Source organism: Nerophis ophidion, linkage group LG05, assembly GCF_033978795.1.
Source record: "Nerophis ophidion isolate RoL-2023_Sa linkage group LG05, RoL_Noph_v1.0, whole genome shotgun sequence".
NCBI lineage: Eukaryota > Metazoa > Chordata > Actinopteri > Syngnathiformes > Syngnathidae > Nerophis > Nerophis ophidion.
The window spans coordinates 6,039,641-6,065,992 of record NC_084615.1 but is presented as its reverse complement, the minus strand read 5'-3'; the positions used below and the strand labels follow the sequence as shown (position 1 = coordinate 6,065,992).

The window sequence follows — 26,352 nt, the reverse complement described above, 5'->3', positions numbered from 1 at the left end:
TAGTGTTGCCAATCAACCTATCCCCAGGTGCATGTCTTTGGAGGTGGGAGGGGCCTATCCCCAGGTGCATGTCTTTGGAGGTGGGAGGGGCCTATCCCCAGGTCCATGTCTTTGGAGGTGGGAGGGGCCTATCCCCAGGTGCATGTCCTTGGAGGTGGGAGGGGCCTATCCCCAGGTGCATGTCTTTGGAGGTGGGAGGGGCCTATCCTCAGGTGCATGTCTTTGGAGGTGGGAGGGGCCTATCCCCAGGTGCATGTCTTTGGAGGTGGGAGGGGCCTATCCCCAGGTGCATGTCTTTGGAGGTGGGAGGAAGCCGGAGTACCCGGAGGGAACCCACAAAGTCACGGGGAGAACATGCAAACTCCACACAGAAAGATCCCGAGCCTGGATTTGAACCCAGGACTGCAGGAACTTCTTATTGTGAGGCAGACGCACTAACCCCTCTCCCACCGTGAAGCCATGCTTTATAAATATATTGATTGAAATAAATATGCTTTATAAATATATTTATTTAAATAAAGCATTTTTTCCTCCTCTGTTGACGGCAGTGTTGGCGCTAGGAATTTTCAAAATGGGGTCCCAGGGACCCCATCAAGTCCTAAAAATGGGATCCCACGGTAAATTTTCTAGGGTCCCACTTTTTTGTAAGCGTTTTGAAAACAAATGATAAAAATATGCATTGTTCTGTTATATCTCACATTCTATATTGTGTCATAAACGTTACTTAGAGCATTAAAAGAAGTAATAAAAAAAGAAGACATATTTGTATGTAAATGTATTCAGTTATAAACATTCATTCACTTTCTTCTTTCCTTCATGGATCTAAACATTACCGCTGCTGGTAGTTTTTTCTATGTTTTATGTGTACTTTCTTCAGTATAAAAGTGTAAAAAGTGTTTTGCTTGGGTCATGAAATGATGATAATGATATGCCGGGGTATCAATACATTTTATATTCAACGCTTCAATCTCTGGAGTCTACATCCACTTCAGATCTATTCCTCATTTGAAAATGTTTTCGTTTTTGTTTATGCTGTTTTTTTTATTTGTTTGTTTTACGTCGTTTTTTGTCAGACCAAACTAAGTTGTTTTTTTATGGTAAACACACAAAATATACAAAATCTTTCACCGAAAATATTTTTCAAAGTGGACGTAATCGGAACTGTGGATAGGTCAATAATTAATAATAACATTGATTTTGATTCAATATTACGTTTTGAGCCTTAAAGTTTTATCTGCTAATCTATTAATAAAAATTCCAATCAATCAATCAACATACTTGCCAACCTGGAGACCTCAGAATTGGGGAGATGGGGGGAAGAGGTTGAGGTGGGCGGGGTTGGGGTGTGAAGGTGGGGGGTTAGGGGGTAGCATATTGTAGCGTCCTGGATGAGTTAGTGCTGCAAAGGGTTCTGGGTATTTGTTCTGTTGTGTTTATATTGTGTTACATGTGGATCAAATGCTTGTCATTATTGTTTGGTGGGGGTTCACAGTGTGGCGCATATTTGTAACAGTGTTAAAGTTGTTTATACGGCCACCCTCAGTGTGACCTGTATGGCTGTTGACCAAGTGTGCCTTGCATTCACTTGTGTGTGTGAAAAGCCGTAGATATTATGTGACTGGGCCGGCACGCAAAGGCAATACCTTAAAAGGAACGCCCCCCAAAATTTTTGTCTGGGTGAAAATCGGGAGAATGGTTGCCCCTTGAGATTTTCGGGAGGGGCACTGAAATTGGGGAGTCTCCTGGGAAAATCGGGAGGTTTGGCAAGTATGTCAATCAATCGTGCGCTCACCTTCACGATTTGTTTTGTTTTTAACTCCTGGACGTACATTGAAAATACACACAACCCTGTCTCAAAATGCCGGACATTTGAGACATTTAAGAAAACCCCGCCCGGACAGCCCTGCAAAAGAGGACAAGTCCGGGGAAAAGAGGACATATGGTCAAGTCCAAACAGACCGAGGAAGGCAAATGGATTTATTTAGAATTTGACTTGGTTTTTACGCCAAAAAAATCTGACTTTTTTGTAGCTTATTCATTTTCCAGATAACCTTACAGGTCTAAATGTGTCTGCTTTGCTTCAAATCAAAGCAGTGTGCGTGCATGAGTGTGTATGCCAGGTGTGTGTTGCATCGCGAGCCCACGGGTGGATGAAAAAGTAGGTTTTGTATGTTAACAAGACACACAGTGACGCTCCCACCTTCAACTTTTCAGCTTACCCGAGGGAACATCCTCGTTTGTTTCCCTTCATTGCCAAAAATACACATATTACTATTTTGTAATGCTAATTAGAAGCAAAGCATATTCATAACAATAAGAGGAGCAGTTGCATCACAAAAGAATCTTCCCATATCATAATAAAAATGATAATACAGCATATATATATATAAATATATATATATATATATATATATATATACACATACATACATACAGTATATCAGTATATATATATATATATATATATATATATATATATATATATATTAGGGCTGTGAATCTTTGGGTGTCCCACGATTCGATTCAATAACGATTCTTGGGTCGCGATTTGATTATATATAGTTTTTTTCGATTCAACGGGATTCTCGATTCAAAAACGATATGTTTCCCGATTCAAAAGGATTCTGTATTCATTCAATACATAGATTTCAGCAGGATCTACCCCAGGCTGCTGATATGCTAGCAGAGTAGTAGATTTTTTTTGTAAAAAAGCTTTTATAATTGTAAAGGACAATGTTTTATCAACTGATTGCAATAATGTGAATTTGTTTTAACTATTAAAGGAAGCAAAAATATGACTTATTTTATTTTTGTGAAAATATTGGACACAGTGTGTTGTCAAGCAAGTGTAAGCCACTGTGACACTATTGTTCTTTTTTATTATTTTTATAAATGTCTAATGATAATGTTAATGAGGGATTTTTAATCACTGCTATGCTGAAATGATAACTAATATTGATACTGTTGTTGATAATATTCATTTTTGGTTTGTTCTGTGTGGTGTTTGTGTCTCCTCTCAATTGCTGTTTATTGCAGTTCTGAGTGTTGCTGACTCAGGTTCGGTTTTGGAATTGGATTGCATTGTTATGGTATTGCTGTCTAGTGGTTTGTTGGATTAATAAAAAATTAAAAAATCTATTTTTTTAAAAATAAGAATCGATTCTGAATTGCACAACGTGAAAATCACGATTCGTATTCTAATCAAATGTTTCCTACACCCCTAATATATATATATATATATATATATATATATATATATATATATATATATATATATAGTTTTAGCCTGTAAACTAAGGTATATATACAGTGTATTAGAGTTGTCCCGATACCAAAATACAATTCGATACTTTTTGCCACTTTTCTAAATATAGGGGACCACAAAAAATGTCATTATTGGCTTGATTTTAACAAAACATCTTAGGGTACATGAAACATATGTTTATTATTGCAATTCAGTCCTTCAATAAAATGTTGAACATACTAGACAACTTGTCTTTTAGTAGGAAGTAAACAAACAAAGGCTCCTAATTAGTCTGCTGACATATGCAGTAGGCCCTGCGATGAATTGGCGACTTGTCCAGGGTGTACCCTGCCTTCCGCCCGATTGTAGCTGAGATAGGCGCCAGCGCCCCCCGCGACCCCAAAAGGGAATAAGCGGTAGGAAATGGATGGATGGATGGACATGTGCAGTAACATGTGGGATCTGAGCCAAGGTTGTCGTGGTGGCTTGTGCAGCCCTTTGAGACACTGGTGATTTAGGACTAAATAGATCAACTTTGATTGGTTGGTATTGTGTCATTTCTCATTCTATTATTTTGTCAATATTATAAAGGACAAGCTGTAAAAAATTATTATTAATCTACTTGTTCATTTACTGTTAATATCTGCTTATTTTCAGTTTCAACATGTTCTATCTTCTCTTCTTTGATACTTTACATTAGTTTTGGATGATACCACAAAATTGCGTATCGATGTGATACCAAGTAGTTACAGGATCATACATTGGTCATATTTAAAGTCTTTATGTGTCCAGGGACGTATTTACTGAGTTTATAAACATTATATATATTTAAAAGAAAATTAAAAAAAGATTTGGAGATTATAAAAAATACCGATATAATCATAGTAGTATCGACTAGATACGGTCCTGTACTTGGTATCAATACAGTGGATGTCAGGTATAGATCCACCCAAGGGATTTGTTTACATTCAGGAGCGCAATCTTTTGTTAGGGGTGACATGGGTGAAGTGAAGTGAAGTGAATTATATTTATATAGCGCTTTTCTCTAGTGACTCGAAGCGCTTTACATAGTGAAACCCAATATCTAAGTTACATTTCAACCAGTGTGGGTGCCACTGGGAGCACGTGGGTAAAGTGTATTGCCCAAGGACACAACGGCAGTGACTAGGATGGCTGAAGCGGGAATCTAACCTGCAACCCTCAAGTTGCTGGCACGGCCACTCTACCAACCGAGCTATACCGCTATTGTATCTTCCTTTGGTGTGTAGTGAAGCACGTTTATCTATTCCTTGTCCTGCAGTGATAATGTTACTTGTAAGAAACGTATTTGTCGCCTTGGAGGCGAGAATTAGTCATTTAGAAGTAACTAAAACACTGCTGACTGCGGCTGGACATTAGCCACTAACTAGCTAGCAATGTATTAAAGAAGCTCTTTCTAAGGGTGTTTCAGTGTTAAAACTTCACCTTTATCTTTACTTTTTGGGCCAAAATGCGTCCATTCTCCCTTTTCTGTCTACACACTGTGTCTACTTGTAAGTACTCAGTGAGTGTGTGCTGCCGGACACGCTCCTCTGCTTGTAAAAGCAGCAACGGTGTGCTGTCATACCCAGTTATAAAGAAAAGAAAGAAGAAAAGCGAACCCAAACTTTTTAGAGGCAGTATAGTACCAGTATGCCGTAAAACCATGCACACTAAAAAAACGAAATCTAAGTAAGATGAAATATCTCAAATAAGCTTATTTTCTGTCTGATAAGATCATTCTTCTCACTAAGCAGATTTTATGTTAGAGTTGTTCTTGTTTTAAGTGTTTTGGTCCTAAATGATGTCAGTAAGATATTACAGCTTGTTGCTGAGATTTAAAGACCTATATTGAGTAAATAAAGCTTGAAACTAGAATATCAAGTGTTGCAAAGCTGTGTGTTTAAAACTACTTTTCCAAAGTAATAGAGTAGAAGAAGAAAGAAGAAATCATTTATTTGTCCATTCCAACATGTACAAGACACAACAGAACTGAGATTACATTTTTGGCACCAAAAAGTTCTATTTTGGTTTAATCTGACAACGTGACATTCTCCCAATCCTCTGCTGTATCCATTTTGGTATAAACTCAACTGGTCGTGTTTGGAGGAAGAAGAATACTGAGTTGCATCCCAAGAACACCATACCTACTGTTAAGCATGGGGGTGGAAACATCATGCTTTGGGGCTGTTTTTCTGCTAAGGGGACAGGACGATTGATCCGTGTTAAGGAAAGAATGAATGGGGCCATGTATCGTGAGATTTTGAGCCAAAACCTCCTTCCATCAGTGAGAGCTTTGAATGCTTGACCAAATACTTATTTTCCACCATCATTTACAAATAAATTCTTTAAAATTCCTACAATGTGAATTCCTGGATTTTTTTTTCCACATTCTGTCTCTCACAGTTGAAGTGTACCTATGATGAAAATTACAGACCTCTGTCATCATTCTAAGTGGAAGAACTTGCACAATCGCTGGCTGACTAAATACTTTTTGTCCCACTGTATGCACGTATATATATATATATATATATATATATATATATTAGGGGTGGGCAAATTAATGCGTTAATTATGAGTTAACTCATCAATCTATTAACGCCGACAATTATTTTATCGCACATTTGCGTATGTTGTTTACATGCTTTTATTTTGTTAACGCCTTTTCTTAACAAGATGGCGTCGCCTGGCGTGGAGGGGCTCTTGGTAAAGATGGAACATTTGGCAAAAATACCGGACAATTCTGCAAATTTCCTGGCTGGCTTACAGCGTGGTCACTCCGGGATCACTTACGACCGCCAGACAATTCTGGATGTGGATAGATCGGGCCGTTTTGGACTGAATGAGGCGTGCTTGCTAGACCGGCTAGCTAGCATGGGAATACTTTGCCGGCTACATCCAGCGGCCTGTGAAGCAGCGGAGTATATGTGTTGTCTGTCTATTTATGAATAATGCAGACCAGGAGTGTTGGCTGAGTTCTTAACGTTTACTTTCAGAGCGTGCATATCACAACATACAAGATGCCGTCATGGCGACACAACCTATACCGGGCTACCGCGCATGCTCCTCACTCCTGTTGCATGCTGGGTAGGGTACTTCTTTTATTCCCTGGCTCATAACATCACAATATAGTACCATGTATATGCGTTCAGTTTATCAAAGCACCAAGCAAACAATCGGAAAATTCCCATCATATCAATTCCTAGATATGGTCATAATTATTTTAAGTGCACTACGCAGAATAAACACAACATTATTAATATTGCTACTACGGATAATTTGATCAAAAATTCCCTAAAACAGCCCACTACCTATAATATAGGTTTTTTAAACATAAGATCCCTGATAAAAAAAATGTTTCTGCTGTTACCTCAGAAATTGCCTGTTCAGATGTTATGATTGTGGCTCAGAGATTTGTATGTAGATTATATTTATTTTCCATAACAAACAGGATAACTTAAATACCCTGGCAGTGGCAATAAGCTTAAATGTTTGTATTTACATTTTTGGAGTTGATTTTCATAAAATATGCTATTTAACTGCTACTGTTTAACAAGGACTGATTTAAATTGTGTTTGCACAACAAATGTTTTGGCGCTTTTGTTCATGTGGGAGAATATTCCAATAAAGGTGCACTACACACTACTTTTGAATTCATTATTGGGCTTTGCGTATACAATGCAGTTAATCGCGATTAATCGGACAAATAGTGCGATTAACTTTGATTAAAATTTCTAATCATTGCCCAGCCCTAATATATATATATATATATATATATATATATATATATATATATATATATATATATATATATATATATATATATATATATATATATATATATATATATATGTTTTCCTTGCACACTAATTGACTGAAAGAGCAGGCGCGATGATGTCTTGTCATCGATGGGAAAATGCAAGAAATGTAATTACAAGCGCATATCATTATGTCAAGATAATGACACTAGAATATTTTTCAACATCTATCCATCCATCCATTTTCTACCGCTTATTCCCTTTTGGGGTTGCGGGGGGGTGCTGGTGCCTATCTCAGCTACAATCGGGCGGAAGGCAGCGTACACCCTGGACAAGTCGCCAACTCATCACAGGGCTATTTTTCAACATATTGAGAAAAAAGAGCTCGTATTTGTTTTTTTTCTATCAAGAAAAGTGCCCTTGTTATTATCCGTCCATCCATTTTCTACCGCTTATTCCCTTTTGGTGTCGCAGGGGGCGCTGGCGCCTATCTCAGCTACAATCGGGCGGAAGGCGGCGTACACCCTGGACAAGTCGCCACCTCATCACAGGGCCAACACAGATAGACAGACAACATTCACACTCACATTCACACACTAGGGACCATTTAGTGTTGCCAATCAACCTATCCCCAGGTGCATGTCTTTGGAGGTGGGAGGAAGCCGGAGTACCCGGAGGGAACCCACGCATTCACGGGGAGAACATACAAACTCCACACAGAAAGATCCCAAGCCTGGATTTGAACCCAGGACTGTAGGACCTTCGTATTGTGAGGCAGACGCACTAACCCCTCTGCCACCGTGAAGCCCCCTTGTTATTAGTGAGAATATATTTATTTTAAGGTATTTTGGAGTTTTTTGAGGTTAGCTCATTTTATGGGGCGGTATAGCTCGGTTGGTTGCAGGTTCGATTCCCGCTTCCGCCATCCTAGTCACTGCCGTTGTGTCCTTGGGCAAGACACTTTACCCACCTGCTCCCAGTGCCACCCACACTGCTTTAAATGTAACTTAGATATTGGGTTTCACTATGTAAAGCGCTTTGAGTCACTAGAGAAAAAGCGCTATATAAATATAATTCACTTCACTTTATGTCCTGTCCTGGGGATCTTGTTTAGTTTGGCTGTGTTCTCTTTGGTATTGTTAGTTTCTGTTTTTTCACTCCCTGCTTTGTTTCCATGCCAACCCATTAGTTCTCACCTGTCCTCACGTCACGCAGCTGATTCATTTGGACTCATGCACCTGTTGTCAATCACCATATCACTACTTAAGCCTGCAGTTGCCAGGCAGTCAGCCTGGCGGCATAACCCTCTATACACCCTCGTTATTCATGCCGATGAGCCATGCTGCTCTTTTTCTTGCTCTTTTCTCGTTCCAAGTAAGTTTTTTTTTTAATTCATGTCATAGTTTGCAAGTTTTGTTTTATGTCCATAGTTCTGCCTTTGTGCGAGTTTTTGTTCATACCCTCTGTTTTTGTAGTACTTTTGAGTGTTAAAATTAAAAGATGTCACTACCTTCACGCCCTGATTCAGTCGCTTCGCACCTCGGGAAAACAACGCACTAGTCTTGACATTTTACTTGTTTTGGAAAGTCTTGACAAGCCACATTCTCTTGTTCTATTAGCAGATAATTGTGCTTAGTTCAAATAAAATCCCCTTTTTTTTCCTGATTTGGAACACTGACTTTTTGCAGTGAAGTGTATCATCTCTAACAGGGGTGTCAAAAGGATGAGTTTGCTAAGTATAAAAATGAGCCAGAATTTTTTGAATGAAATAAACAGTTCCAAATGTGTCCACTAGATGTCACAATAGCAATTATTTGTATCTTTGGAGATTATGCTACAAAAATAAACCACAATATGTTATAGTGCACCAGTCGAGGAAAATGAGCAAACTACATAAATAACATCCTGTAATTTGATTTTGATATTGTTTTTTTTATCTTGATAGATTGAAAATGAACACCAATGAGTTGACTGATGAACATTATCACGCAATTTATTCAGAAAGTATAAATAACAACAAATAAAGACAGATTACTATTAAGTGCAACATGTAAGTGTAAAAAAACATAATGTGCACATTTTCAGATTGTGCTTGTTCTATTTTTAACAAAGAAAACAATCTGTGGTGGTCTTTAATTTTAGGTTATCGTGCCGTGATTTTACCACTCTGGTTCACTTACGAGTCCATGTGACCCCCGATCTAAAATGAGTTTGACACCCCTGATCTATAAGCTTATTTAAAAAATCCCCACTACTGCACCAACAAACTAAAATGCATAATGAATGAAAAGTCTCATGTTATTTTGTCAGCAATAATAATGTTAGAATGTACAATACATGGATAAAGCTCGACACTAGATTATATATCACGTGGCCACATCTTGAGCCAACAAGTATTTTGTGTTGAAAATGAGCTTCACACGGAAAAAGAGCACCATGTGAATAAGTGTGGGAGTAGATAAGTCAAATAAGTAGAGTAAGACCTCGCTCTGCACTAAAGCAAAGTACAACCTCTGCAGAGGCTGCTGTACAGTATGTGATATCATAAATGTTTACTGCGGTCATACTAGACCAGGGGTGCCCACACTTTTTCTGCAGGCGAGCTACTTTTCAATTGACCAACTCGAGGGGATCTACCTCATTCACATATATCATTTATATTTATTTATTTATGAAAGAGACATTTTTGTAAACAAGTTAAATGTGTTTAATGATAATACAAGCATGTGTAACACATATAGATGTCTTTCTTTCACAAAGACAAGAATATAAGTTGGTGTATTACCTGATTCTGATGACTTGCATTGATTGGAATCAGACAGTAATGATGATAACGCCCACATTTTCAAATGGAGGAGAAAAAAAGTTGTCCTTTCTGTACAATACCACATGAAAGTGGTTGGTTTTTGGCATCTAATTCATCCAGCTTCCATACACTTTACAAGAAAAACATTGGCGGCAAATTCCGTAGCTTGCTTGATTGACATTCACGGCACCCGAGGGTCTTGTGAGATGACGCTGGCTGCTGCCAGTTCATTATTATGAAAAAATGACAGAGAGGAAGGCGAGAAACACTTTTTATTTCAACAGACTTTCGCGCCGTCCCTTCCGTCAAAACTCTAAAGGCCGACTGCACATTTCCTACCTTCACAATAAAAGCCCTGCTTCATGCTGCCTGCGCTAACTAAATACAGAGTCTCGGAAAACTGGCGTGCACAAGCGATCCCTCAGAAAGCTGGCGTGCAAATCACTTGTGCACGCCAGCTTTCCGAGACTCTGTATTTAGTTAGCGCAGGCAGCATGAAGCAGGGCTTTTATTGTGAAGATAGGAAATGTGCAGTCGGCCTTTAGAGTTTTGACGGAAGGGACGGCGCGAAAATCTGTTGAAATAAAAAGTGTTTCTCGCCTTCCTCTCTGTCATTTTTTCATAATAAAGAACTGGCAGCAGCCAGCGTCATCTCACAAGACCCTCGGGTGCCGTGAATGTCAATCAAGCAAGCTACGGAATTTGCCGCCAATGTTTTTCTTGTAAATTGTATGGAAGCTGGATGAATTAGATGCCAAAAACCAACCACTTTCATGTGGTATTGTACAGAAAGGACAACTTTTTTTCTCCTCCATTTGAAAATGTGGGCGTTATCATCATTACTGTCTGATTCCAATCAATGCAAGTCATCAGAATCAGGTAATACACCAACTTATATTCTTGTCTTTGTGAAAGAAAGACATCTATATGTGTTACACATGCTTGTATTATCATTAAACACATTTAACTTGTTTACAAAAATGTCTCTTTCATAAATAAATAAATATAAATGATAGATATAAATGAGGTAGATCCCCTCGAGTTGGTCAATTGAAAAGTAGCTCGCCTGCAGAAAAAGTGTGGGCACCCCTGTACCTGACACTCAATGCTCCTTCTAAACATTGTCGTTATGTTCCGGACATTCTTCCCTCAAGCAAAGAGACTTGGCAGGCCGGAATAGACGGACAGGTAGGGCTGTGAAATATGTACCTGCAGTGCGTTGATAGCACACCGGGGGCCATTAATAACTATGAATATACAATTTGACTGTGTTGCATATTTCAGCCTCCTGGACGATTGCAATTCTCGCAGACACACGCCGTCTGATTAGCATCCAAATGCTAAAATCCATCTCAATTACACTCTGCGACCGGCTGAGTTTGGCAAGGCATGAGGGAATAAATAACCGAGTAGTCACGCAAGCGGGAGATGGAAAGACGAGAGCAGACAGACGTCGAAGTGCTGCTGACCAATTGCATACAGATTTAGTAGCATTTTACATTTTACTGCAAGAGCCTGATCTACTCAAGGTGTGCACTGTCCATTAAAACAGTGAACACAATCTATTTGGCATGTCTGTCTTGACGTACAGTGCCTCCAAAAAGTATTCACTCTCCGCAAATTTTGTTATGTCACAGCTAGGGCTGGGCGATATATGGTTTGTAGGGAAAGTGACTATATGGTAGGGGTGTTTGTTTTGAACCGTTTCAGTACGGAGGTTTGGTGGTGTACCGAACGAGTACACATGCCAGCAGCGACCAGAATAGGACAACATGTAAAAAACATCTCCTGTTTGGGAACACTTTGGCTGAGCGATACAACAATGGAGGACGGAGGTTTGCCCGACATTGTTCAGCAGCTGCTTCTGACAACACGTCAAACATGTTGCACCTTTCCAGCTTCCGGCACCCAGACCGTAGTCGAGGAGCGCAGGGGAAACACTCCTCCCGGGCTGATGTATTGTCAGGGGCAATACTCTTCACAGCTCCGGACTCCAGGGTAAATGAAGACTTTGGCGATTAATTGCAAATCGTGGCTTTATTGAGGTCTTGCACACAGACAATACAACAAAACACTAGCCACTCCCGGACTCTACCGCTCCCTCACCTCGCTCGCCCACACACTCACCACACATGCTGTCACATATTTAAAGGCCACACACAAACATACACTACTCTCATAAAACATGCTAACCCATCTGAATTGTCACCACCGCATTCAAGCAGCCTCTCCTCGGCGAGTCAGGCAGGGCTAAAGCAATAACACATGTTTTTTTATAGGAGCAGATTTAAGTCCATATTGCATTAAAAACTAGATTTTGACCTACTTCTATGGTGGGAGAACAATGAGCCCATATATCTTCTTACTGCCAAGTTAGCCAGGCTAATAAAAGTCTCAATCAATCAATCAAAGAAAGCACTTTATATGTAGAAAGGTTTTGTTAAGAAACCATTCTGAGTCTTATCTTATTTAGTTTTTTTATTTTAAACATGTTGACCACATTAACCCTGGCAATGTGTATATGTATGTTATGCCATTGTTTACAAATTTGGTAAATAAATAACCCCAAAAATTTATATTTTGTAGTTTTCTTACTGTACCGAAAATGAACCAAACCGAGGTACATACCGAACTGAAATTTTTGTGTACCGTTACACCCCTACAATATCGTAATATTTGTGTAGCGGCGAACAGCTGTCACGTCAGGTGATGAACGAGCTCGCAACCGCGGCGACTTGGCAACCAGCCAAACCTCAAAACGCCCAAAAAACGGAAATGCTGATTATCGGTCCTGCTAGACACCGACCTCTATTTAATGATACAACTCTAACATTCGACAACCAAACAATTAAACAAGGCGACACGGTAAAGAATCTGGGTATTATCTTCGACCCAACTCTCTCCTTTGAGCCACACATTAAAAGCGTTAATAAAACGGCCTTCTTTCATCTCCGTAATAACGTTAAAATTCGCTCCATTCTGTCCACTAAAGACGCTGAGATCATTATCCATGCGTTTGTTACGTCTCGTCTCGATTACTGTAACGTATTATTTTGGGGTCTCCCCATGTCTAGCATTAAAAGATTACAGTTGGTACAAAATGCGGCTGCTAGACTTTTGACAAGAACAAGAAAGTTTGATCACATTACGCCTGTACTGTATATACCTTTATATACATATATACATACATATATACCTGTACTGGCTCACCTGCACTGGCTTCCTGTGCTCTTAAGATGTGACTTTAAGGTTTTACTACTTACGTATAAAATACTACACGGTCTAGCTCCATCCTATCTTGCCGATTGTATTGTACCATATGTCCCGGCAAGAAATCTGCCTTCAAAGGACTCCGGCTTATTAGTGATTCCTAGAGCCCAAAAAAAGTCTGTGGGCTATAGAGCGTTTTCATTTCGGGCTCCAGTACTCTGGAATGCCCTCCCGGTAAAAGTTCGAGATGCCACCTCAGTAGAAGCATTTAAGTCTCACCTTAAAACTCATTTGTATACTCTAGCCTTTAAATAGACTCCCTTTTTAGACAAGTTGATCTGCCGTTTCTTTTCTTTTTCTCCTATGTCCCACTCTCCCTTGTGGAGGGGGTCCGGTCCGATCCGGTGGCCATGTACTGCTCGCCTGTGTATCGGCTGGGGACATCTCTGCGCTGCTGGTCCGCCTCCGCTTGGGATGTTTTCCTGCTGGCTCCGATGTGAACGGGACTCTCGCTGCTGTGTTGGATCCATTATGGATTGAACTTTCACAGTATCATGTTAGACCCGCTCGACATCCATTGCTTTCCTCCTCTCCAAGGTTCTCATAGTCATCATTGTCACCGACGTCCCACTGGGTGTGAGTTTTCCTTGCCCTTATGTGGGCCTACCGAGGATGTCGTAGTGGTTTGTGCAGCCCTTTGAGACACTAGTGATTTAGGGCTATATAAGTAAACATGATTGATTTAGTAATTTTTTTTTATGGTAAAGCACACCCGCACCCCTATTCAACTCTGCAACCCCAGGTAAGCCGTATATAATTTGGCATTAGTTCAGCCAGTTGGTTTATATGATCAGAGCCAATCTATTCACGTTCACAGCGCAGGTAGAGCGCAGCACGCTCCTGTCTCACCTGCTGGTGTGCGAGCCCGGTAATTAGACAGCTGCGTCAAATCAAGGCGTGCATAAGACGCCACCGCAGCGCAGGGTGGAAAAAAAGTTTACTATCTTTGAAGATTACCCAGAGTTGTGCCAAAAAAAGTACCAAAACCAAAAGCTGAACGGACAGCCTTAAAGACTAAAAGCTGCTAAAAGCTCCTAGAAGCTGATAAAGGCTGCTAAAAAGGAAAAAGAAGCGGTTTCATTGTTTGAAGAAACTGTTGCAACGAAAGAAAAATAAAAGGAGAAAAAAAATAACGTTTTGGTCTTTTGAGTGAAATCCAGAAGCCATTTTCAGCATTGGTACATCCTTTTCAAGTGTGGGATAAGCACAGCAGAAAAAGCAAAACACTTGACGATTGGAGTATAGGTTCTCACGCAGATGCTTTAAGCTGCTGGCATTGCACTGCAGGCTTTTCTTACTTTCTTGTCTCTCCTTCTCACAGAGACATAAAACAAGCGCACCTTCTTGCATACGTCACATACTGTCACGCGTGCAACGTCACACCACTCTCGCAGAGCAAACAGGTAGCGGCATGGGTAACATTAGCTGTGATGCTAGCAGGGTGGTGCGGGTGGGTAATACGAGAGAAAGAAGGTGCGAATCTGGTAACAAATGGAAGAAGAAGAATGAATTCCCAAGAAAAAACAGCAGGGGGTACAACATCTGCTAGTGGTTTGGCTTCAAGCGGGAAGATGTCGAACGGGCAACCGTGTTATGTCAAGTCAATCAATCAATCAATCAATGTTTATTTATATAGCCCCAAATCACAAATGTCTCAAAGGACTGCACAAATCATTACGACTACAACATCCTCGGAAGAACCCACAAAAGGGGCAAGGAAAACTCACACCCAGTGGGCAGGGAGAATTCACATCCAGTGGGACGCCAGTGACAATGCTGACTATGAGAAACCTTGGAGAGGACCTCAGGTGTGGGCAAACCCCCCCCTCTAGGGGACCGAAAGCAATTGATGTCGAGCGGGTCTAACATGATATTGTGAAAGTTCAATCCATAGTGGCTCCAACACAGTTGGAGTTCAGTTCAGAGTTCAGTTCAAGCGGATCAAGACAGCAGCGAGAGTCCCGTCCACAGGAAACCATCTCAAGCGGAGGCGGATAAGCAGCGTAGAAATGTCCCCAACCGATACAGGCGAGCGGTCCATCCTGGGTCTCGACTCTGGACAGCCAGTACTTCATCCATGGTCATCGGACCGACCCCCTCCACAAGGGAGGGGGGGGGGGGGGGGGGGGGGGGGGGGGGGGGGTTGTATAGGAATCTATGTTCAATTCTCGAGAAAGTTCCGCTGTGTGTGAGTGCTGTGATGCGTGTGTTGGCAGCCGCTCACACTCCAAATGTGGTGTACACACAATTGTACCGCCTGGAGGAAACATGTCTATAGCTATTTAGCGCCACCTCAACCAAAAAGGAGTTGTCTGTTTAAGTTGAGGTGTTGATTTTGTCATTTGACTTGCTAAACCCACTGATTTATTGAGGCTTGGTGTTTACAAGAGCGGCAGCCTTTATTAAGGAATTAAATCTTTTATACGGATCCAAACCACACGAGAGCCTTTAAGTGCAAGAAGGATAATTAACAATCTAGTAGAGCCAACTCTTTTCTCACAGTGTTACGAAAGTAATCAATAACCAATACAACAAATGTACAAACATTTTGGGCGTCATCTGTGAAAATCCTAATAAGTGCTAACCAGTGTGTGCAAACTATAAAACTGCACGTACTATTAGTGGGTGTCCATCCATCCATCATCTTCTGCTTATCCGAGGTCGGGTCGCGGGGGCAACAGCCTAAGCAGGGAAACCCAGACTTCCCTCTCCCCAGCCACTTCGTCTAGCTCTTCCCGGGGGATCCCGAGGCGTTCCCAGGCCAGCCGGGAGACATAGTCTTCCCAACGTGTCCTGGGTCTTCCCCGTGGCCTCCTACCGGTTGGACGTGCCCTAAACACCTCCCTAAGGAGGCGTTCGGGTGGCATCCTGACCAGATGCCCGAACCACCTTATCTGGCTCCTCTCGATGTGGAGGAGCAGCGGCTTTACTTTGAGTTCCTCCCGGATGACAGAGCTTCTCACCCTATCTCTAAGGGAGAGACCCAAACTCATTTGGGCCGCTTGTACCCGTGATCTTGTCCTTTCAGTCATGACCCAAAGCTCATGACCATAGGTGAGGATGGGAACGTAGATCGACCGGTAAATTGAGAGCTTTGCCTTCCGGCTCAGCTCCTTCTTCACCACAACGGATCGGTACAACGTCCGCATTACTGAAGACGCCGCACCGATCCGCCTGTCGATCTCACGATCCACTCTTCCCTCACTCGTGAACAAGACTCCTAGGTACTTGAACTCCTCCACTTGGGGCAGGGTCTCCTCCCCAACCCGGAGAAGGCATTCCACCCTTTTGGGTGTGTTTTAGGTTATTTACCAACACACTGTGCGCAATTGATAACAAGTGCAGAAGTGGTGCAGATCCTTGGATTTATGAGGATTGTCGTTTACTACCAACTGTCACCATGGAGACGTCACATATATGTTCTCTAACCTGTGGTGTTTTACTATTATTCTGTACCTCCCTTTTTATCCCATGAATGTCATCTTGGCAACAGACCACATTTTAGCACGCAGACCATGCACTCTGCGATGGTGCTCATAGAAGTTTAGGGTTGTACAATATACCGGTACTAGTATAGTACTGCCATACTAATTATCATATCAGGTACTATACTGGGGTATCGGACTGTCTTATTGTGGCGGTCCACTCCCTGTATGATCAGTGTCAGAGCTTGGTCCGCATTGCCGGCAGTAAGTCGGACACGTTTCCAGTGAGGGTTGGACTCCGCCAAGGCTGTCCTTTGTCACCCATTCTGTTCATAACTTTTATGGAAAGAATTTCTAGGCGCAGTCAAGGTGTTGAGGGGTTCCGGTTTGGTGACCGCAGGATTAGGTCTCTGCTTTTTGCAGATGATGTGGTCCTGATGGCTTCATCTGACCGGGATCTTCAGCTCTTACTGGATCGGTTTGCAGCCGAGTGTGAAGCGACCGGAATGAGAATCAGCACCTCCAAGTTCGAGTCCATGGTTCTCGCCCGGAAAAGGGTGGAGTGCCATCTCCGGGTTAGGGAGGAGACCCTGCCCCAAGTGGAGGAGTTCAAGTACCTAGGAGTCTTGTTCACGAGTGAAGGAAGAGTGGATGGTGAGATCGACAGGCGGATCGGTGCGGCGTCTTCAGTAATGCGGACGTTGTACCGATCTGTTGTGGTGAAGAAGGAGCTGAGCCGGAAGGCAAAGCTCTCAATTTACCGGTCGATCTACGTTCCCATCCTCACCTATGGTCATGAGCTTTGGGTCATGACCGAAAGGACAAGATCACGGGTACAAGCGGCTGAAATGAGTTTGGGTCTCTCCCTTAGAGATAGGGTGAGAAGCTCTGCCATCCGGGAGGAACTCAAAGTAAAGCCGCTGCTCCTTCACATCGAGAGGAGCCAGATGAGGTGGTTCGGGCATCTGGTCAGGATGCCACCCGAACGCCTCCCTAGGGAGGTGTTTAGGGCACATCCAACCGGTAGGAGGCCACGGGGAAGACCCAGGACACGTTGGGAAGACTATGTCTCCTGGCTGGCCTGGGAACGCCTCGGGATCCCCCGGGAAGAGCTAGACGAAGTGGCTGGGGAGAGGGAAGTCTGGTTTTCCCTGCTTAGGCTGTTGCCCCCGCGACCCGACCTCGGATAAGCGGAAGAAGATGGATGGATGGATGGTTATATTCCTCTCCTAATTTACTTTTAAACCGCTTCTGTCATTTTACCCTTTTTTTCCCCCCCTCCACCTTGGACTTACTCCGTCTTATCTCCCTGACCTCCGTCTGACTGCAACATCTGAAGACTTTGTCTTCTCGCTGTGAATTTAAAACACTTTTGCTCTCTTTTCTTCATTTATTGCACAAATGCAGCAGTCCGCGTGTGCCGGAACGGATCAGTTTTGGGATGATGCCACATTCTCTTCCTCTTTCAATATCCTGCTCTTATTCTACCGCGCATCCTCACGCCTGGGGTTCCAGTTCACCGCCTGGTCTGCAGGGGACAGAGTGTGAGGGTGCTGACAGGCGGCCAAGAGGACAGCCTGTCTTCTTGACCCCTGGGGAATCAATCATCCGAGTCGGGATCGATACAAAGGGGACCGAGACTGGCTGACAGCTGACGGATGGGTGGAATCACAGCTTAGTGCACTAAGGTGGCATGCACACTCACATCTATGCAATGTGTGTGAGATAATGCACTTCAGGATCAATGCAGACCTCCTTTTTTAGTCTACCGTCTAATTTCGTACTGCCGTCTTCCTGTGAGGCCTCATTATGCTGACTTTCACGTCAGCGTTAAAGCAGCACATTAGCTGTCACAATGCGGTCTTTAGCAGACAAACCCAGACTTGTCAGCCCACTAGGCTCAAATTAGGCAGACTTAATAGGGTTGTACGAGGCAGCAGGGCGGGAATGGTCGTGGGGTGGCGCCCAATTCCGCTTGATCACCCGTGTTTTGCAATTTGAATAAAAGTTGGGAGTCGTGGCTTATCCAGTCAATGATTTTCTTGAAGAGGCACAAAGTGAAAGGTGTCACGTAAAAACCTCGGACTGAAAGGGCTCTGAAAACAATTCCCGTCTTGTTTACCGTAAACGTAAATGGCTTTTCTTCTTTGGCAGGTACCGCCCACGACATTAATACGCACCGCGCTGCAACGATGTCCTCATTTTTGGATCGCAATTGAGTTTCTGACATTCTCTGTCGGGGTGGAGAACATGTCACAGCTGAGGACAAAGTCAAAACCCAGCAGCAAAGATGATTAGCTTTACTCCTAGTCACCAATAAGCTCAGTTGTTAAGAACAAATACTGTATTTTCTGGACCAGAAGGCGCACTGTCGATGAATACTCTGTTTTCAATATGTTTTCACATATAAGGCGCATTAAAGGAGTTATATATCTATTTATTTTTTTCTAAATGTAAAAGACTTCCTTGTGGTCTACATAAGATGTAGAGGTTGTTTTCTGGTCAAAATGTTGCATAGATAATGTTTCCTTTGAGTCACACATTAAAAGCGTTACTAAACGGCCTTCTTTCATCTCCGTAATATCGCTAAAATTCGCTCCATTCTGTCCACTAAAGACGCAGTGATCATTATCCATGCGTTTGTTACGTCTCGTCTCGATTACTGTAACGTATTATTTTCGGGTCTCCCCATGTCTAGCATTAAAAGATTACAGTTGGTACAAAATGCGGCTGCTAGACTTTTGACAAGAACAAGAAAGTTTGATCATATTGCGCCTGTACTGTATATACCTTTACATACATATATACATACATATATACCTGTACTGTATATACCTTTATATACATATATACATACATATATACCTATACTGGCTCACCTGCACTGGCTTCCTGTGCACTTAAGATGTGACTTTAAGGTTTTACTACTTGCGTAAAAAAATACTACACGGTCTAGCTCCATCCTATCTTGCCGATTGTATTGTACCATATGTCCCGGCAAGAAATCTGCGTTCAAAGGACTCCGGCTTATTAGTGATTCCCAAAGCCCAAAAAAAGTCTGCGGGCTATAGAGCGTTTTCCGTTCGGGCTCCAGTACTCTGGAATGCCCTCCCGGTAACAGTTCGAGATGCCACCTCAGTAGAAGCATTAAAACTCATTTGTATACTCTAGCCTTTAAATAGACTCCCTTTTTAGACCAGTTGATCTGCCGATTCTTTTCTTTTTCTCTTATGTCCCACTCTCCCTTGTGGAGGGGGTCCGGTCCGATCCGGTGGCCATGTACTGCTTGCCTGTGTATGGGCTGGGGACATTTCTGCGCTGCTGATCCGCCTCCGCTTGGGATGGTTTCCTGCTGGCTCCGCTGTGAACGGGACTCTCGCTGCTGTGTTGGATCCGCTTTGGACTGGACTCTCGCCACTGTGTTGGATCCATTATGGATTGAACTTTCACAGTATCATGTTAGACCCGCTCGACATCCATTGCTTTCCTCCTCTCCAAGGTTCTCATAGTCATCATTGTCACCGACGTCCCACTGGGTGTGAGTTTTCCTTGCCCTTATGTGGGCCTACCGAGGATGTCGTAGTGGTTTGTGCAGCCCTTTGAGACGCTAGTGATTTAGGGCTATATAAGTAAACATTGATTGATTGATGATTGATTTTACAGATCATCTTCAAGCCGCTTTTTTGTAGTGTGCAAGTGTGTCGCCTCTTGAATGGGCAATAACAACAAATAAAATGCTATCCTATTCGTTTCTATCCATTGCGAGTCAGAACTTTTCTAAACTATTATATGTTGCCTTTGATATTGTTTGATTTTTATTTTATTTTTTCAAAGAAACCTTTCTGAGGGAAGTCTCCTGAAGGAATCAATAAAGTACTATCTGAAACAGTATCCAAAATGAATGTTAATCTTATAATCGGGGTTGTTTTTTGAGTCAATACATAATTGTTACAACAACCTATGATAGGTAAATGGGTTGTACTTGTATAGCACTTTTCTACCTTCAAGGTGCTCAAAACACTTTGACACTACTTCCACATTCACACACTGATGGGAGCTGCCATGCAAAGCTCTAACCAGGACCAATCAGGAGCAAGGGGGAAGTGTCTTGCTCAAGGACACAATGGACGTGTTTAGGATGGTAGAAGGTGGGAATTGAACTAGGAACCCACTCTCACAACTGCGCCACGCCGTCCCTAAGGTAGGTGTAGGTATATAGGTAGAGGTAGGTCAATAGACTACCAATAGTGCTTAAAAGGGTAATGTGGTAAACACAATGCATTGTGGGTTTTATGGGCATCTGAATAGCTTATTCACTTAAACGGAAAAGCAGATGAAAATGCTTTGTTTTTCATTTTCTTTTCTGTATTTTAAAATTCAAATAAAGCCGTCATTTTAGTTTTTAATTTCCATTCTCGAAAAGAACATTCGGTGACACACACTGACCAGCCAGGGCGTTGTTTGGAGTGCTTTATGTCTACCTCACCTGTTTAAACTCTGCACGTTTTATTGTTTTTTTTTCCCTCCTTTCGTATGCGAACATTTACCTTGTGGTGGGCATGCAGGTGAGAATAGATTCACATGGCCCCATTTCTGGATGGATCTCGTGTGAGAGGAAGAATGGAGATTAAAAAATGATTGCAAGCGCCACTGTACATAGCAACTGGAGGTGTGGTCAAAGTTGGAATTTCGACAAAACACATTTTAAGGTATCCAACACTCTACTGCCATCTGGCGAGTAAAGTGGATAGTGCTCGCTCCAAATTTGTCACATTCCATGTGTCGGGTAAACCCCAACATATGGGACTGTATGAATTGCCTTCCTATTTATTAGGGATGTCCGATAATAGCGGCAGTCCGATAAATACTTTAAAAAGTAATATTGAAAATTACCGATATTGGTTTCAAAATTATCGGTATCGGTTTAAAAAGTAACATTTATGACTTTTTAAATTGCTGCTTTGTACACGGACGTAGGGAGAATTAAAGAGCGCCAATAAACCTTAAAGGCACTTCTTTTGCGTGCCTGCCCAATCCCATAATACGCTTTTTGACACACAAGTGAATGCAAGGCAAACTTGGTCAACAGCCATACAGGTCACACTGAGGGTGGCCGTATAAACAACTTTAGCACTGTTACAAATATGCGCCACACTGCGAACCCACACCAAACAAGAATGACAAACACATTTCGGGAGAACATCCGCACCGTAACACAACATAAACACAACAGAACAAATACCCAGAAGCCTTTGCAGCACTAACTCTTCTGGGACGCTACACTATATGCTACCCTCTACTCCCCCACCTCAACCTCCTCATGCTCTCTCAGGGAGAGCATATCCCAAATTAAAAGCTGCTGTTTTGAGGCATGTTAAAAAAAATAATGCACTTTGTGACTTCAATAATAAATATGGCAGTGCCATGTTGGGCATTTTTTTCCATAACTTGAGTTGATTTATTTTGCAAAACCTTGTTACATTGTTTAATGCATCCAGCGGGCATCACAACAAAATTAGACATAATAATGTGTTCATTCCACGACTGTATATATCGTATCAGTTGATATGGGAATCGGTAATTAAGAGTCACACAATATCGGATATCGGCAGAAAAGCCATTATCGGACATCTGTACTATTTATGCTATGGGCTTGCGTGTGGGGGGGGACATTTTTGTCATGACATGGTGGTTTTTCGCAGCTTGTTCTCCTGGGATGCAAACGGACTACTCTGGACCAGGCGTGAAGGTAGAGACATTTTTAATTAATCACTATCAAAATAGGAGGCGAAAACACAACTTGGACAGAACTACAGACAAGAAACTAAACTGTGGCATGAATTAACACAACTTACTTGGCATGAAAACGAGCAGCATGAACTATGGCATGAACAGAGCAACATGAACTAATCATGAAAGGAGCAATGTCGGCAGACCAACTGTATGGCAAGGGTGGTTTAAATAGTGTCATGATTAGAGCCAGGTGAGCGTCTGAACACCAGCGGCAGGTGCAAGTCATAAATCACCATGGCAACCAAAACAAACAAGAGTGCACCAAAAAACAGGAACTAATGGAGTTAAAAACAACAGAAAACAACAAAAACATAATCCAGACCACCGAACATGACATTTTTTAAGTCAATCAAGGCCAATATTCTCCTATGGGGAAGTTTAACTTGTAATTGTGACGAACAGACATTTATCAAATATTTTCTCTTCCACCACTAACAGTAACATAAGATAGCTGGTGGTGGTCTTGTTATATTGTTTGGTTTGAAAAAGTTGCAACAGCATGAAGCAGGACGTACCCTGCGAACAAAAAACCAACACTTGTTTTGCCATCAAGAAAAAACTTGGATTTCAAAAAAAATAAACTCTGATCTTAAAATTTCCTCTGTAGTTGCCACTCAAAAAGAAGACCTCATAAATAACACATACCGTATTTTTCGGAATATAAATCGCACCTGCCGAAAATGCATAATAAAGAAGGCAAAAAACATATAAGTCGCACTGGAGTATAAGTTGCATTTTTGGGGGAAATTTATTTGATAAATTCCAACAGCAAGAATAGACATTTGAAAGGCAATTTAGAATAAATAAAGAATAGTGAACAACAGGCTGAATAAGTGTAGGTTATATGAGGCATAAATAAGCAACTGCTATGTTAACCTAACATATTATGGTAAGAGTCATTCAAATAACTATAACATATAGAACATGCTATACCTTTACCAAACTATCTCTCACTCCTAATCCATAAATGCCATGAAGTCTTCTTCCTGGATGTGGCTTCTAAACAACTCTGCCGCTTCCTCTTGTCCTTTTCTGCTGCATATTTCACTACGTCCAGCTTGTAATCTGCACTACATGATTTCCTTTCAGCCCATCTCACTTTTTATAAGTTACCCCCAACGTTAAAATGATCCATTTTAATAACTATGGCAGTAGCATATAGCAGTTAGCATCCCATCCATCATCCATCATCTTCCGCTTATCCGAGTCGGGTCGCGGGGACAACAGCCTAAGCAGGGAAACCCAGACTTCCCTCTCCCCGGCCACTTCGTCTAGCTCTTCCCGGGGATCCCGAGGCGTTCCCAGGCCAGCCGGGAGACATAGTCTTCCCAACGTGTCCTGGGTCTTCCCCATGGCCTCCTACCGGTTGGACGTGCCCTAAACACCTCCCTAGGGAGGCGTTCGGGTGGCATCTTGACCAGATGCCCGAACCACCTCATCTGGCTCCTCTCCATGTGGAGGAGCAGCGGCTTTACTTTGAGTTCCTCCCGCATGGCAGAGCTTCTCACCCTATCTCTAAGGGAGAGACCCAAACTCATTTGGGCCGCTTGTACCCGTGATCTTATCCTTTCGGTCATGACCCAAAGCTAATGACCATAGGTGAGGATGGGAACGTAGATCGACCGGTAAATTGAGAGCTTTGCCTTCCGGCTCAGCTCCTTCTTCACCACAACGGATCGGTACAACGTCCGCATTACTGAAGACGCTGCACCGATCCGCCTGTCGATCTCACGATCCACTCTTCCCTCACTCGTGAACAAGACTCCTAGGTACTTGAACTCCTCCACTTGGGGCAGGGTCTCCTCCCCAACCCGGAGATGGCATTCCACCCTTTTCCGGGCGAGAACCATGGACTCGGACTTGGAGGTGCTGATTCTCATTCCGGTCTCTTCACACTCGGCTGCGAACCGATCCAGTGAGAGCTGAAGATCCCGGTCAGATGAAGCCATCAGGACCACATCATCTGCAAAAAGCAGAGACCTAATCCTGCGGTCACCAAACCGGAACCCCTCAACGCCTTGACTGCGCCTCGAAATTCTGTCCATAAAAGTTATGAACAGAATGGGTGACAAAGGACAGCCTTGGCGGAGTCCAACCCTCACTGGAAACGTGTCCGACTTACTGCCAGCAATGCGGACCAAGCTCTGGCACTGATCATACAGGGAGCGGACCGCCACAATAAGACAGTCCGATACCCCATACTCTCTGAGCACTCCCCACAGGACTTCCCGAGGGACACGGTCCAATGCCTTCTCCAAGTCCACAAAGCACATGTAGACTGGTTGGGCAAACTCCCATGCACCCTCAAGAACCCTGCCGAGAGTATAGAGCTGGTCCACAGTTCCACGACCTTGACGAAAACCACACTGTTCCTCCTGAATCCGAGGTTCGACTATCTGGCGTAGCCTCCTCTCCAATACACCTGAATAAACCTTACCGGGAAGGCTGAGGAGTGTGATCCCACGATAGTTGGAACACATCCTCCGGTCCCCCTTCTTAAAGAGAGGAACCACCACCCCGGTCTGCCAATCCAGAGGTACCCGCCCCCCGATGTCCACGCGATGCTGCAAAGTCTTGTCAACCAAGACAGCCCCACAGCATCCCATGACCCACAATGCACTTCTGACATGACCCTCCCCCGCACAATTCTTATTGGTTGACGTGCGTGTGACGATTGCAGACATTTTCTTTGTCTCTTCCGCGAATGAGATAATATTATTTGACATTTTACGGTAATGTGTTAATAATTTCACACATAAGTCGCTCCTGAGTGTAAGTCGCACCCCCGGCCAAACTATGAATGAATGAATGAATGGGTTTATTTTGAGCCATGCAAACAAAACAAGAGAATGACATAAAATACAAAAGAAATATATAGATACATTATTTTTACACCTACATTGAAAACATTACATGTGACTAATCTTTTGTAGATGTCAACATTGGCTCAAAAGGGAGTGGGAAGAAGTAAACTTATTAGGTCCCACCCCTATACATATACAATATACTGTATATATATACAATATATAATACAATAATATATATAATATAATTCAATTCAGTGGTTGCTGCTATATATTGTCTATATATAATACATTTAAATTCACACACACTTACATATATACATATGTACACACACATATATACAATTTATATATATATAATATATATATATATATATATATATATGTATATATATATGTATATATATACATATACATGTATATATATATATATTTACATATATACACATACACACACAATCACATACATACATACATGCATATACCCAAAATACACACACACACACACACACACACACACACACACACACACACACACACACACACACACACACCTATATAAATACTATAAATATAATAGTATATATAATATACCCTTTTGTCTAAACAGTATTAACAGTTTACGGTGCCTATGGGAACAAGCTTTCATTTTGACTGTGATATTAGTGGTTAATAGTGGATCTGTGGCTGTGGAGCTACTGCCCCTGATCAACAGGACCTGAGGACCACTCTTGCTATGTGTCCTATGCTGTGCATTAAAAGAGACGAGGGGAGCCCCCTGCCAGAGGAGTTATCCACGAACATAAGATCCCCCACTCGCCTGCCCTGTACTCCAGATAGTGTACCCAAATCCCTTTTCTTAGTTTCCATCGGCACCAATTCTTTAGTCAGAATTCATATTTGTTTTTACATTTGCAGAAAATTAGTATTACTCAAAATTGCATGTAGGATTGTTTGTGTACACACACACACACACACGCACACACACACACACACACAATTCAATGTATTCCTCTCGTTGATACTAATTCATATAGTTTAAACTAGTTGGGTGATGTCATAGAAGTAATAATAATAATGATAATATCAACAATGACTAAACAATAATAATATCGATAATGATAACAATAATAATAATACGAACAATAGCAATAGCAATGACAATAAATGATGACAATAATACATATAAAATAATGAAGATGATAATGATAATAACAACAATAATAATAATAAT

General features: G+C 42.1%; 1 protein-coding gene across 1 annotated transcript in view; it reads right to left on the bottom strand.

The window, feature by feature from the left end:
* LOC133552549 (dedicator of cytokinesis protein 2-like) overlaps positions 1–26,352 on the bottom strand; it is a 393,779-nt gene that overhangs the window by 244,023 nt on the left and 123,404 nt on the right. The window lies entirely within an intron of this gene.